Source organism: Helianthus annuus, chromosome 13 (genome assembly GCF_002127325.2).
Source record: "Helianthus annuus cultivar XRQ/B chromosome 13, HanXRQr2.0-SUNRISE, whole genome shotgun sequence".
NCBI lineage: Eukaryota > Viridiplantae > Streptophyta > Magnoliopsida > Asterales > Asteraceae > Helianthus > Helianthus annuus.
Genome location: NC_035445.2, coordinates 36,176,457 through 36,191,434, shown reverse-complemented (window position 1 = coordinate 36,191,434; position 14,978 = coordinate 36,176,457). Strand labels below are relative to the sequence as shown.

The 14,978-nt window shown below is 40.2% G+C and overlaps 1 pseudogene; it reads right to left on the bottom strand.

The window, feature by feature from the left end:
• Positions 1–1,160: 1,160 nt before the first annotated feature.
• Positions 1,161–14,978, bottom strand: part of LOC118485737 — an 82,503-nt pseudogene continuing 68,685 nt past the window's right edge.

Genomic DNA, 14,978 nt, shown 5'->3' with positions numbered 1-14,978 from the left:
CTAACTCAACTGGATTTGGGTATGATTTCAAAATGATTTCATTGAATTAATATGATACAATAGAATCACAAGATACAATATGTACTCCCCCTCACCAGGTGAACACCCTCTCACATAGTTCTTATGCACTCAGAATCTAAGTGTTAACGATTACAATGTACAAGAAGACCTATATATAGCAGGGGTGAACTTCTTGCTACGTCACCATGAAAGCGACCCTTTACAGCTCATTAAATGATGTAACTACCAGTAGTTAGCAAAACTGTTGGATAGTTACACTGTTGCATTGAACTGTTGCTTCTGATGTAAGATGGAATGAACTGCTTGTTGAGAACCAGCACTTCTGGAAATCTAGAACTTCTGTCTTTGACTTGTTGACTTGGTCTTCTAGTCTTCAATCTTTAACTTTGGTTAACTTGACTATTGACTTGTTGACCAACACTTTTACAATCTAACACTTTGTTCTTCTATACCGTAGTCTTTGAAGGCACTAGTTTAATGTAGTAGTAGTTTGGGCGGCTGTTTTGGGAAGCCTTCAAGGGGGGATAAACTGCTGGATTTGTGACTGTATTTTAACTTAATTTTTTCAGGAAGGGATGATGGTTCCTTTGGGTTTTAGCTTTCATCATCTGCAGATCTTACATAACCCAACAAGGTAGATCTTTATGTTCTTCATGATCTTTGGATTGTAGAAGAAGATTTCTTGGGGGTTTGAATGGAACAACAACAAACTCCTTTTTTCAGCAAGGTAGATCTCTTAGTTCTCCCAGTTTGGCCTTGGTGGGAATTTTTCAGGACTTTTTTTTTTCGTGCATCAAGATAATTCATGAATTCTTTTGGCACACTTGTATCTTTCCACCTTATTATTGAACTTCTTGCAGCCCATTCAACTTGTATTAATTCTTGCGTCCTCTTAATGATTTTTGCTACCTCTTTAGGTTTTAGGTGTCTTTTACTGCCAAGCTTTCAATTTGAAGGGGTGATCTTCATGGTTGGGTCTTCTAACATCTTCTTTACCCTGGCCACCTCTCCTAGTTCTTCACATGAAAAGGGGCATTCTTCTTGAGCCACTCAATATTTTCTTGTTTTGAAACATTGGATACAGACTTATGCTTGAATGGTGGAATCTTGGAGAGCTTCAGTGATTCTTGAAACATGTGTTATTCATAGTTTCTGATATCGCTTATCCTCCTATCCACAGTGTATTGAGCTTTTCTGTAGGTTATCTTCCCTTGAACCTCTCTAAACTCCTTGACAACTTCCTCTTCCATATTCTTTATGTTTTCTTCATAGTTTAATGTTTCATCAATTTTAGTAGTGGTAGCTTTTGAAGTGAAGCAATTAATCTTGGGGAAGGAGGAGACTATTCAGAAAATAGCCATGTGAAAACTATTGTAGTCACAGGATCAATTGTTGTTGCTAGTTCATCTTCTGGGTCATGTTGCAAGACTAACTTCCTTTTCTTTGAAGGTTGGGCAGTTGTTTCTTTAGGAACTTTTGGTTTACTAGTAACTACTGCTTTTGGTAAAACTGCTTGCTTTTTACCAGGTAATTTAAAAGTAGTTTTGACAATAGCTGGTTTAGCGACTGGGCATTTGATGTTGATCTGGTAGTTGGTGGAGTAGAAAGTGATTCAAAATGAACAATTTTGCTTGGTCCAGTTGTTTGAGTCTGCACTCTAGCTGTTTGAGCTGGACCAGATGTTTGTCCTTTGGGACTAGCTGTTTGTCCTTTAGCAACTACTGGTTGAACTTGGGGAGCTTGTCTTCTTTTGGCTTCTAGCTTTTCAATAGTTTTAGCCTTTTGGATCACAGTTATTTGAACTTCTTGATTCTTTCTTCATGATATGCATCTCCAACATCAAGTGCTTTATGTTTTTCAATCATACCTCTTTCTTTAGCTTCATCAGCTCGTTTCTTTGCTCTTATCTCACCTGCTTCAATCATGTCAGCTTCAACATCAGCAGTTTCCTGCGTTTACATGAAATGATGTAACCAGGGTCTGGGGGTAGAAGTTCCAAAAAATTTGGCATCAAAGGTGTTCAAATACACCTTGAATATCGGTTCTAGGATGTCTTTAAAGGCATTTTTGAGCCCCATTGCTCGCGATAATGAGGTGGCTAAAACCTCACCAGAAGTTTAGCTTTATGTAGCTGGTGGCTGTTGAGGAAGAGAGTTCAGTATTTGGGTGAGCTCCTTATGTGAGGAGGCCAACTTTTTGGTGTATTCTAATTTAAGATGGACTTTAGCATGGGGCATTTTAGTGACCAACTCCATGAGTTTGGAAACTGCAACACCCAATTGTTCCGTCAATTCATAAATTGATGGTTTTTGGGCATTATCCAAATTAATAGACTCATTTTCTCCCCCACTAGAGGTGGTTATATCAGTAGGTGTTTGTCGCTTTTCAGTCACAAAAAGACTTCCTCATGTCCATTTTTCTCGGTACTGGGGACTTCCAATAGTTTAGTCATCCAACACTTTAGCAGTATGGAGGAACTCAGTTGTTGTTGCATGCAGGGTGGTCTTTGCTATGTTTCCATTTTATTCTCAAAAACCAGTGAAAACTAGCCAAAAGTTTTGAAGATCCAAGCATTCATCAAGGGGGAGTATGTTAATGCACTAAATTGAAGAAGTTTTTTTTTTTTTTTTTTTTTTTTTTTTTTTTTTTGTATTTGACAACTCTTGAATTTATAATGGTCTAAAATATAATTTTGATCTTATTTGTGTTTTGTGTAAATTTGACTAACTATTGGATGTGTCCGGGTTTTTTTGTGTAACTTGGAATAAGTGTGTTTTAGGTTAATGCTTTCCGGGTTATTGTAAGTTTAGTGGTTTGTTCCCCTGTAATTGTTCCATTGTATAAGGTTAGAAGTCGGGAACTTATGGACGTCCTGGACTATAGCTTTTGTCCTATATATATATATGGACTTGGTAAAATATTTTGTAAGACATTAGAGATTTAGGAGAACTTGTAAACTGTGAACTATGTGTTTAAAGAGTGTTTAATACAAGTCCAGTTTTGGTAAATTCTATGTGTTTCTACTCCATTCTGCTTATTGTCTACAGTGTGTTCATGCTTCATGATGGATTTTGCACATCATGATGTATCTTGTTGTTGATTCGATCTGTGTATTTTAGTTGAGTGTTTGGTGACCTTACACTTAGCTATGTTTCCATTGTCTTCTTGAAAACCAGTAGGTTTATTAAGAATAATAGAAGCCACCACTACAATCACCTCATTAAGATTTACTTATGAGGAATGAATATCTACCTCATGTGGGTAAGGAATAGATTCCATATGTACCAGGGTTTATTCTATAGCTCCATCTCTGTGATTTATGGTTGAGATGTGCCCTTTTGTTGGTACATAAGAAGATCTGACTTCATGAGCTTTTTCCTAAAAGTGTTGGTTGGGCTGGTTTAGCTAGTTGGGGGCACTAGAGACCGTAGTGAAGAAGTAACTACAGTATCTAGCTGAGTTTGTGTTTTAGCTAGACTCTCAGGACCTCAACTTCCTGAGTAGTCTTTGTTTTGTTTTTTTTGAGGGGGTGGCAGAAGACTTCTTCCTCTTTTTGGTGTTTGTTGTTGCGGGTTCCTTAGGGATGTGTTGTTGTTTTTGGTCAGCAAGAAAGCAGTGGGCTCAAATGGTTGTTGTGACTCAACTACTGGTTGTGCAGGGTCATTACCTTGCACAGACTCAGCCTCTTCATCAATTAATTTAGACTTGTTTTTAACTTTTCCCATCCTTGTAAATGTTTGAGCCAAAAATGATTTGATAGAAAGGATCACACCCGTTGTAGATCTTATCAGAAAATTCTATTTCTAGTATTGCCATAATAAGTCTAGGGTGTATAAAATTTTTTGAGGTTGAGTTAACGTTAGAAACTAGTTCTTTAAAATTTTGATTACCTTGGCTGTGGTCCAAAAGTCATTTAAGGTGGTTTTTGTAGATGGTTGGTTTCATTGTGAGTGCATGATGGAATGGAGATTTCTCAATGAGGTCTATTATGTGGTGGTCTTCAGGGTGGTCCTTCTCCTTAGTTGGATAAGGAAGAAGGTTTTGACTCGGTCGAAGAGGAAGGCTTGCCATGATCAAGATGATGAGAATTTTAGGTAAGTGAAGAAATTGAAGCTTAGGGTTTACAATTGATCATTAGATATGTGTGACATAGCAAAAAGTATCCCAATATGATCTAGAAGCTTATTTATAGGGAATTGATAATGGTCAAAAGAAACGACTAAATTTTTAGCAAACTGCTGGGTTGAGCTAGCAGTTTTGTGAAATATGTACAAAAATTGATGAAAACCAGTAGTTTTTTATCTCAAGGAACTCATCATTGATAGGTCTTTGGAACCCATGCCTTGTGACTTGGTAGCCTGGTACATTAGAACTTAATTGGTCACTTTGACCACTATTTTAACCCATTGAAAGATTTTGTACCATTCTAATCAACTCATTTTGGTTCTCTTCCTGTGCTTTTAGTTCAACACTTTGATCAAGCCTCATTTGCTTATACTGATTAGAGGTAGAATGGGAATTCTTTTGTTTTGGCTAGATGTTTGCAGGAGGTGCATCAGTAACTTGTACTGGGCAGGTGAATTTTCTATTATTCAGGGCCAGTATGTCAGGCGTTTCAAAAATTTTAAAGATCTCAAAAGAACTAGTGGATTCACAATAGCTGGAATCACCACATGGATATAATATTGGCTTTTCATGAAAGTTTTCCAAATTAGGAATCTTGCTTTTCTCATTATTTAAGACCATGCAACAATCCTTGGTATAGTGGTTGATTTTCTCATATACTGTGCAAAATAATGTACCTCTAGTGCTCTTACCCGGACTTTAATTTGGTTTTGAAGTTTTGACTAGGGCCAGTAGTTTTGGATGAAACTGCCGGAGGATTTGCAAATGGTGTTATATCATAAGTCACAAAGGTCATCGGTTTAAAATTCTTGTCAACACATGTTTCATCATACCATTGAGTGTTGTGTTAATCAAGAAATTTGTGAGAAGAACCACAATTAGTGTTTATGGCATCCTTTCGAATTGAGGAATTGGATTCAGTGTCATAGACTTGAATTTAGTGTAATCACTTGGTCCTTGTGTGTTAGAGTACCCTAGACCAAAATTTCACTTTGCTTTTAGATTGTCGATTGAACAACATTTCAAAACCTTTGCATGACTCAACCCATTTTTGACAATGTACTTATGTTGATTCAAGTTGTTCCTGACATGATTGATATTTTGAAAGAAGCGAGTCTAATAATGCCGAATGATTTGAGGCTTCATGCTTAAAATCAGAAATGATTTGGTCTTTTTCTTTAAGCACTTGTTTATTAGTCTAATAGTTTGTGCCAGAAGTTTCTTAGAATTTTCAGATTTTTCAAAAAACATGATATAATTTTTCAGAAAAAAGTTCTGATAGAATTTCTAGGGATATATCAACATGCTAAGATGGTACAACATTTGTGTATCCAACTAGTGGAATAATGCACAAACCAGTCGTTTCACTAGTGCTATAATATGATGTATCACTTAATGATTCTAGAGCAACTTGTGCAATATTTTGGTGACCATGATTAAGTGCAAGCATTCTAAAGTATTTATCATTCAAATCCTCAGGAAGACTACTCCAATCTACAAACCTTTGAGTGAAAATGCTTTGTTGAGTAGTTTATGGTACAGGGGAACCAATAATCTTTCAAACTACTGGTAAATGAACCTAGGATTAAGTTTGTGCATGTGAAGGTGTTTGAACATGTTCTTGTGACATATTAGCATGTGGTTTTTTATACTGAGAAGGACCATTCACAGATGGGTATGAGTTTTGAGCTGGTCCATATGCAAAATATGATGTAGACTGAGTGTTAGGACCATGGGTATTTTAGGAAAAATTTTGATGTGTTTTTTAAAAAACTTGAGTACTGCCTAGTAGTTGTTTGATTCATTTGATTAGAACAAGTCACACTTGGTACTGAGGTTTGTGCAAGATTTATGCACTCCCTTACAAAGTGTCCTAACCTATGACACTAATAACCCTCGACCCTGAATTTATCCTTCTTAAATTTACTTCTACCCTCCATTCCACGAAATTTCCTACTAGTTTTGTTATAAAAATTGATTTGACTTAATACTCAATAATGCAAGTTGGTAAAGGAGGGCAAACTCTTCCTGGTCAACAAGGTCCATTGGTTTATAATCATGCATCATTAAAGCGTAATTATGGTTTCCAACATGTGATGTGTCATATTGAGAATTAAAACTAGTAGTTATATCAACAAACTAATCATAACTCTGTTCATTTACTTTATTGGATGATGACGACTCATCTTGACTCATCAGGGCTGTGTTACCATATGTGTAATCGTCAGTAGTTTTACCTGATGACATCAGCTTTTGTTTCTAGTCATGCTCTCTCTCATAAGTGAGGAGTTTGCCATGAAGTTGTGTCAGAGTCGTCTCTATAAAACCAATACAGTTTTTCAATACATAAGTTGTTGTATCAGGAAGAGATATCAGGAATCTGTTACTCAAAGCATAATTTGTATAAAATTAATATCCAAGCCTTAGTTAACTGATTAGGCAATTAAAACGCTCAAACTGTTGAGTCAGAGATCCTCCCTTGATATGGGCAAATGTTTCATAATGTTGATTTAGGTTCTTTATATTATTCTCTTGAACCTCATCTCTACCATTGAATTGTTCGTTCAAAGCATCCCACAACTCCTTGGCATTCTTACAATGGAGCAATCCATCATATATTTCCTAGGGTTAGGCCATGGCTAGTATCCCGAATGCCTGAGCGTTCAGCTCCAACTTTTGGAAATCCTGCTCATAGTAATAAGTGGTTTTCTTAGGAACCACAACATCTGTGTTTCGATACTCAAAACAGATGGAATATCAGGGTCATATACCATTGATCTTCAGCAACGAGTGTTCTGCTGTGACAAGTGGTAACCATTCTTTGTTGCTATATCTTGAATTAATGGCAAACGAGCATCGGAGGCTTGTTTGTCGATAGTGTATTGTGAGGATCATGAATGATTGAAATATCTTTGGGTTCTATTGAACTTAATTCGAAAAACAGAGTATCAGAAACAATTTAATGATCGGATTGGTCTAATTCTTCTCAATGTCCTTTAATCACTCAATCAATTATCAACTGGTAATCAATGGTGAAGTCAGTTCAGTGAAACCCTCTCTAATACTAATTATTGAGTCTGAGAGTTTATGTAATTTGTGTTTTTCTAATAAAACAGTTAATCAAATTAGAAATTCAATAAAACAGTAATAAACAAACACAACAATTTGTACTCCCCCTCACCAGGTGAACACTCTCTCACTTAGTTCTTATGCACTCAGAATATATGTGTTAACGATTACAATATATAAGAACTATATATAGGAAGAGTGATGTGACAACTATCACTTTTTCGTACATTTCGTACACTAAATGAACAGTAATCTGTGCTTTAATAACTGTGCATGATCTAGTTTACAAGACAAATGAATTTCTGATTACTGTTATATACATACAATAGAATTTGATGTTACAAGACTTTATTCATTGCTACATGCAACACGATATAGTTCTAATAATGCGCAGAATAGAATTGGCACCATTACCAGACAAACTAAAAATGCTGACGAAGTTCAGTACATAGACAAACAGTGTTTTGTGGCCCAGTATGAGCCAGAGACCAAGTGATACATTAGTATAGTGTGTAGGAAAGTAAGGATTACCAAACTGCTTATCTAAGTGATAGATAAAGTGCCAGAAAGTGCCTAAAACTCACATAAAGTGCAAAATTCTGCATATTTCAGCAAAATTCAGCTTTTTAACAAGCTAGTAATGTGCAAAAATATGACAAACTGGTCCTGTATGCTTTCCTAAGTGTCGGGAATTAAAAGTGTTACAAAAGGGTACTTAAAGAACACTAAACGGAATAACTTGACACTTTAACGGACCGGTATCTAACCGAACAACTGGACATTACCCGGAACACCAAAATATTGCTAGAAGCATTGTTTTACTTTTTCTGAGCTAGTTATTGTTCCCGAACACTTTAACATACTACATAATGCAAGTTACACATAAAACACTAGCTTTTACACTTAACCTCCAATTAATTACCTACTTACCATCTAAAGTTACACATAACCCCCCCCCCATATATGAGTGGACGGTCACCATGGCCCCACCAAGATCACCACAATCTTCCTTTGATTTCCCTAAATCACATTGGATCTTTCCTTGGGATTTAGTGAGATTATGTGTGTACTTAGGGGACATGAAACCCAATGGACAATAAGATTAGTGGATATAAGAACCATCTTCATCAACAATTCACAAACACCACAACTCTCTAACCCTCTCCCTCCCTCACGGCCAAAGGTAACCATCACCACCACCCTTACTTTCATTTCAAGTCCAACCATTTCAAGGTTATCTCTAGGTGTCCAATGGTGATTGACGAAGCTAGGAGCTTGCGGCCAAAGGTCCCAAACTCCCCACCCCTAGTCCGAATTTTGTAGAGGAAGCCCTCCAAGGTCCGACTTTTATGATATAGTCCCCACCTTGGTCCGAGTTTCATGGCTAGGATGTTTTGTCCGACCTTTAAAATGTTAAGCAAAGGTCCAACCTTTTTACTTGTGATATAGTGTCCGAACTCTCATGTCTTGATGCTTTGTTTAAGTGTTATTCTTTGATGATAATTAGAATTGCATATGTTATGTACAATCAGAGCCTTACAAAGTGATGTATGAAGCAAGTTACTTGTAAACACCAGTATAGAGCCTATTGTATGTTACGTATGTTCTGTACATTACAGCATGCCACCGTATGTTACCGTATATGATTATGTGATACTATAGATAGGAACAACCTTTATCATATCATCCTGTACACAGTGAACACACATAACGCAGTTGCTAGAGTATCAAAGACTAGCAAACCCTAATTGAATTTATATACTTACGTCAAGTATGTGCAATGTATCCTAGGTCGTGTGTAACGGACTTAGACAGTCAATTAACCCTAGAAGCAATAACATACCGAGCAAACCAAGGTGAGTTCACACTCTTACTAAGGCATGGGATTCCCAGGGCTTGGGAATGGGATTGAAGAAATAAGGTTGAATAGATTCGTACTGACACTAATACTAGACTACCATACCATTGTCCTCGGTTGTGCAGGACACATACTTATGCTACTCACTGTCCTCGGTTGTACAGGACACATACTTATGCTACTCACTGTCCTCGGTTGTGCAGGACACATACTTATGCTACTCACTGTCCTCGGTTGTGCAGGACACATACTTATGCTACTCACTGTCCTCGGTTGTGCAGGACACATACTTATGATATACGTATACTTATACTTACTACTATTCTCAGTTGTGAAGGATACTTACGTAATACCTACGTAAAACTTGTACGTACTACTGTTCCCGGTTGTGAAGAACACTTATGGTTATGAACAGTCTAGTGGATATACAACATGGGAAGCCCCCACCAATAGAACATACTATCGGCCCAGTAGAGCCACATGTTACAAACGAACTTAGTATTACACATTTACTTTCTGTGAACTCGCTCAACTAGTTGTTGATCCTCTGTTACATGCCTTGCAGGTCGTTAGATACATGGAGCTTGCACAGGGAGGAGCTGGTCGTTGTGGGCTTGGATCATGATCGTTTGTGAAACACTTTGTGACATTTGATACTTTATTATGACGGGTTTTATTTATACGCTTCCGCTAAACAGTGATAACTTACTGATGTTTTGGAAAACCTTTCATATGGATTTGGTTTGGTTTAATGGCAATTACTTTTACTATATATATTGTTCTATATGATTGGTGGCTTGATCCTGGTCAGTCACGCTCCCAAGCGGTGATACTCCGCAGGTGGATTTTGGGGGTGTGACAGATTGGTATCAGAGCCATTGGTTATAGAGAACTTGGTTTTAATATGGGAAAACGTTTTTATTAAAACCAGACTATAACCAGAACAGTGCTCTCAACGGTCCACAACGACGCTTCGCTCCACGTGCAAGACTCAACATCCTAGGTAATAAGGTTTATGTTTATTGCCTACATGCTAGATATGCATCGAACTTTGCTCGTAGTATGCTTAGATTACACTGCTCATTACTTGTTATTGCTTGAGAACACCCATGTGCTTACACTCTTCTGTCATCGCACTATTCGCGAACCTTTCTCACTTATGCTGCCTTTGATGTGAAGATCAATGGCCGGACAAATTAACATGACACAAGCCCAGTTGACGGCTCTCATTAACGAACGAATTGCTGCGGCACTTGCAGCCATACAAGCAGGAGGTCAACACGCCCAGTCACCTGTTTACACCTTAAAAAATCTCAAGGATTGCCAACCTAGTACCTTCAGTGGAACTGAGGGAGTTGAAGGCCTCCTCCAATGGTTCGAGAGGCTCGAAACCGATTTTGAGGTGCATGATTGCCCTGAGTCCTGTAGAGTGAAGTTTGCTACTGGAACACTTGAAGGTGCTGCATTAACCTGGTGGGAAGCACAGGTTCAGATGTTAGGGCTAGCAGCTGCTAATGCCACCCCCTGGAACGAGTTCAAGGACCTAATTAAGGAAGAGTTTTGCAGTCGTGAAGACATCCACAAACTAGAGGTAGAGTTCCTCAACCTACAGATGGTGGGGTCGGAAATTGAAGCTTATACAAAGAGATCGAATGAATTAGCCACATTTTGTCCCACTATGGTATACCCTTCCACCAAACGCATCGAACTGTATCTCAAGGGTCTGGTGCCCGAAATTCAGAGTCATGTAACCGCAGCTAATCTTGGCACTATCCAGCAAGTCACTCGACTTGCTCATCGTCTCACAGACCAGGCTGAAGAACAAAACAAACTACCGAAACGTGTTAAAACTGATACTGCATGTGCTTCTAGTGATAACAAACGCAAGTGGGATGAAAACCTGAGCAAGGGATTAATTTTGGTCCAGCCTCTGACACAGCAGCAAGAGATAGATGACTACCAGAGCCCCAGACAGCAGTTTTCTAGTAGTCATGGGCAGAAAAGATATCGAGGAATTCACCCATGGTGCAACAATTGTAACAGGCACCACGGTGGCCAGTGCAACAAGGGTTGTTGCCAGCAGTGTCCCAAGATTGGTCATGAAGCTAAGGATTGTCGAAACTCACGTCCTGTAACTCAAGAACAACAACGACCGCCTCAACCTCTGCAGAATCAGCAGCAATGACAGAGTTTTAAAGGATGTTTTCAGTGTGATGCTAAAGATCACTACAAGAGACATTGTCCGCATATAAACCAGGACCAGACTCAGAACCACGACCATGGAAACAGGGACGACAATGGGGATAACGTTGGGGGAAACAATGGAAACAATGACGCCGAGGCCACATGTACGTGATTGGTCAGGGTGACGCAAGGAACGATCCAAACGTAATAATGGGTAAGTTTCTTCTCGACGACTTTTATGTTACTGTCTTGTTTGATTTGGGTGTAGATACCAGTTATATGTTCTTGAAAGATAGCCAAATGTTAAAACATGCACCAACTCCCCTAAATACCAAACCTGTCGTAGGGTTAGCTTATGGTACAAGTCTAGGGGCCACACATAGTTCAGGGTTGTAATCTTATCCTCGTTGGGCAGACGTTCCCTATCGACTTCATTCCTATAGTTCTGGACAGCACCTATAGCTCACGCACTATATCGCTTAGCTCTATCAGAATTGGAAGAACTATCGACGCAGCTACAAGAACTCTTGGATGAGGGATTCATCCGGCCCATCTTTTCGCCTTGGGGAGCTCCAGTACTATTCGTGAAGAAGAAGGATGGCACTTTCAGAATGTGCATCGATTACCGCGAACTGAACAAGGTCACAGTGAAGAACCGCTATCCTCTTCCACGCATTGATGACTTATTCGACCAGTTGCAAGGGTCGAGTTACTACTCCAAGATTGATCTAAGGTCCGGTTACCATCAGCTGAGAGTCCGGGATGAGGATGTCTCCAAAACAGCATTCAGAACTCGCTACGGCCATTACGAGTTTCTAGTCATGCCATTCGGGCTAACGAACGCGCCTGCCGTTTTCATGGATCTTATGAACAGGGTGTGCAAACCCTATCTTGATAAGTTCGTCATTGTATTCATCGACGACATTCTGATCTACTCCAAGAGTCAGGAGGAACACGAGCAGCACCTGCGTCTTATCTTGGAACTTCTTCGAAAGGAACAACTGTACGTCAAGTTTTCAAATGCGACTTCTGGCTTCGTGAAGTCCACTTTCTAGGACATGTGGTGAACAGGGATGGGATTCATGTCGATCCATCCAAGGTAGATTCGATACGGAACTTGCCTGCACCGCGTACACCAACGGAAATACGCCAATTCTTGGTTTGGCGGGGTATTACAGACGATTCATTAAAGACTTTTTGAAGATCGCACAGCCGCTTAAAGGATAGGCTTTGCAGCGCACCTATTCTCTCACTGCCAGAGGGCACAGATGATTTTGTGGTCTATTGTGACGCATCGATACAGGGGCATGGTTGTGTATTGATGCAGCGGGATAAAATTATTGCCTACGCTTCGCGGCAACTCAAAGTTCATGAACGGAATTACACGACGCACGATTTAGAGCTGGGAGCTGTTGCTTTCGCGCTTAAGATATGGCGACACTACCTGTACGGTACCAAGTGCACTATTTACACCGATCACAGGAGTCTCGAGCATGTCTTCAAGCTGAAGGATTAAACATGCGTCAACGACGATGGGTCGAGTTACTTAATAATTACGAATGCGCCATCAAGTACCATCCAGGCAAAGTCAATGATGTGGCTGACGCTCTCAGTCGGAAAGACACTCTACCTAGGCGTGTACGAGCTCTGCAGCTCACTATTCAGTCAGATCTTCCTGCACAGATACGAAATGCTCAGGTTGAAGCATTGAAACCAGAAAACGTCAGGGCTGAAGCCTTACGCGGCTCAAGGCAACGATTAGAGCAGAAGGAAGACGACGCCTACTATGTAACAGGGCATATTTGGGTACCACTATACGACGGTTTACGAGAACTTGTGATGAATGAAGCTCATAAGTCTCGCTACTCGGTACATCCAGGTTCGGATAAAATGTACCACGATCTTAGAACTACATACTGGTGGCCCAGCATGAAGGCCCACATTGCAACTTACGTCGGCAAATGTTTGACTTGTGCGAGAGTCAAGACAGAGTACCAGAAACCCTCAAGCCTACTTCAGCAACCCAGGATACCACAGTGGAAATGGGAAGAAATTTCCATGGATTTTGTTACAGGCCTGCCTAGATCCCAACGTGGGAATGATACTATTTGGGTGAATGTTGATCGACTCACGAAGTCTGCTCATTTCTTGGCTATTAAAGAAACGGATAAGTTCTCTACATTAGCAGACATCTACTTGAAAGAAGTTGTCTCGTGGCACGGGGTGCCCACCTCTATTATTTCGGAGCACGATGCACGATTCACATCAGAACTATGGCAAGCAATGCACAAAGCGTTTGGCTCTCGTTTAGACATGAGCACAGCATATCACCCTCAGACGGATGGGCCGTCTGAGCGCACGATTCAAACTCTAGAAGACATGCTTCGGGCGTGTGTTATCGATTTCGGCAATAGCTGGGAAAAGCACCTCCCTTTAGTGGAGTTTTCGTACAATAACAGTTACCACACCAGCATACAAGTCGCTCCATTCGAGGCATTGTACGGACGTAAATGCAGGTCACCTCTCTGTTGGGCAGAGGTGGGGGATAGTCAGATTACAGGTCCAGAAATGGTAGTTGACACTACTGAACGAATAGCACAGACACGACAACGCATGGCGGCAGCTCGTGATCGCCAGAAAAGCTACGCTGATTTACGCAGAAAACCGCTCGAGTTCCAAGTTGGGGATCAAGTGCTACTCAAAGTCTCACCTTGGAAGGGTGTGGTTCGATTTGGTAAACGAGGCAAGCTCAATCCACGGTATCTTGGACCATTTGAAATCACTGAAAAAATAGGCAAAGTGGCCTACAAGCTAAACCTACCAGCTGAACTCGGTGCAGTTCACAATGTATTTCACGTGTCAAATCTGAAGAAGTGCCTGTCAGATGAGACCCTCATAGTTCCTTTTAAGGAACTCACTATCGACGAGCGGTTGCAGTTCGTCGAGGAGCCAGTTGAAATCACGGACCGGGATGTTAAGGTCCTCAAAAACAAGAGAATCCCTCTTGTTCGAGTTCGTTGGAACTCCAAATGTGGCCCAGAGTACATCTGGGAACGCGAAGACCAGATGACAGAAAAGTACCCCCAGTTATTCGGAACCAATGCAACCACTACTGAGACTGAAGCTACTACAGCGGAATTTCGGGACGAAATTCCAAATCAACGGGGGGATGATGTTGTGACACTTCGGGTTTTCCCGGGCAACCTTCTTGATTTAACATTGCGTGTACGTATATTATTAAATGTAAACTATGGATTATCTGTTATTATGTGTTGTATGTATGTATATTATATATATGTGTGTGTTACAAGTGAGCCGATCTCGAGTGAACAGTAACAAGCGGGCCGGTTGGGCCATGCAACCGAGAAGCCCATTCGGAAGCCCTAACCCACTCGAGACGGGTATAAAACCCTTGAGGGTGACCAACCTTTGCAACTTTTACCATTTTTGCAAACACTCTCCCTCACTCACTCTCTCTCTCTCTCACTAAAACCCTAAACCCTAACAATATCATCCCCTCCCCCTACTCGGAACCAACCGGTGACAACACTAGGACCTCGGCTCAAGCTTGGAATCATCCTGAAGTTCACTCATCGACCCTCTATACCTTCACATTTAGAGTATCTCTCCGGTTAGTGACTCTTTTGGCTCCTATGGTCTAGTTACATGGTAAATTGTGGTTTATTGATGATGAAAGCGATTGTTTGATAAAGAAAATGGT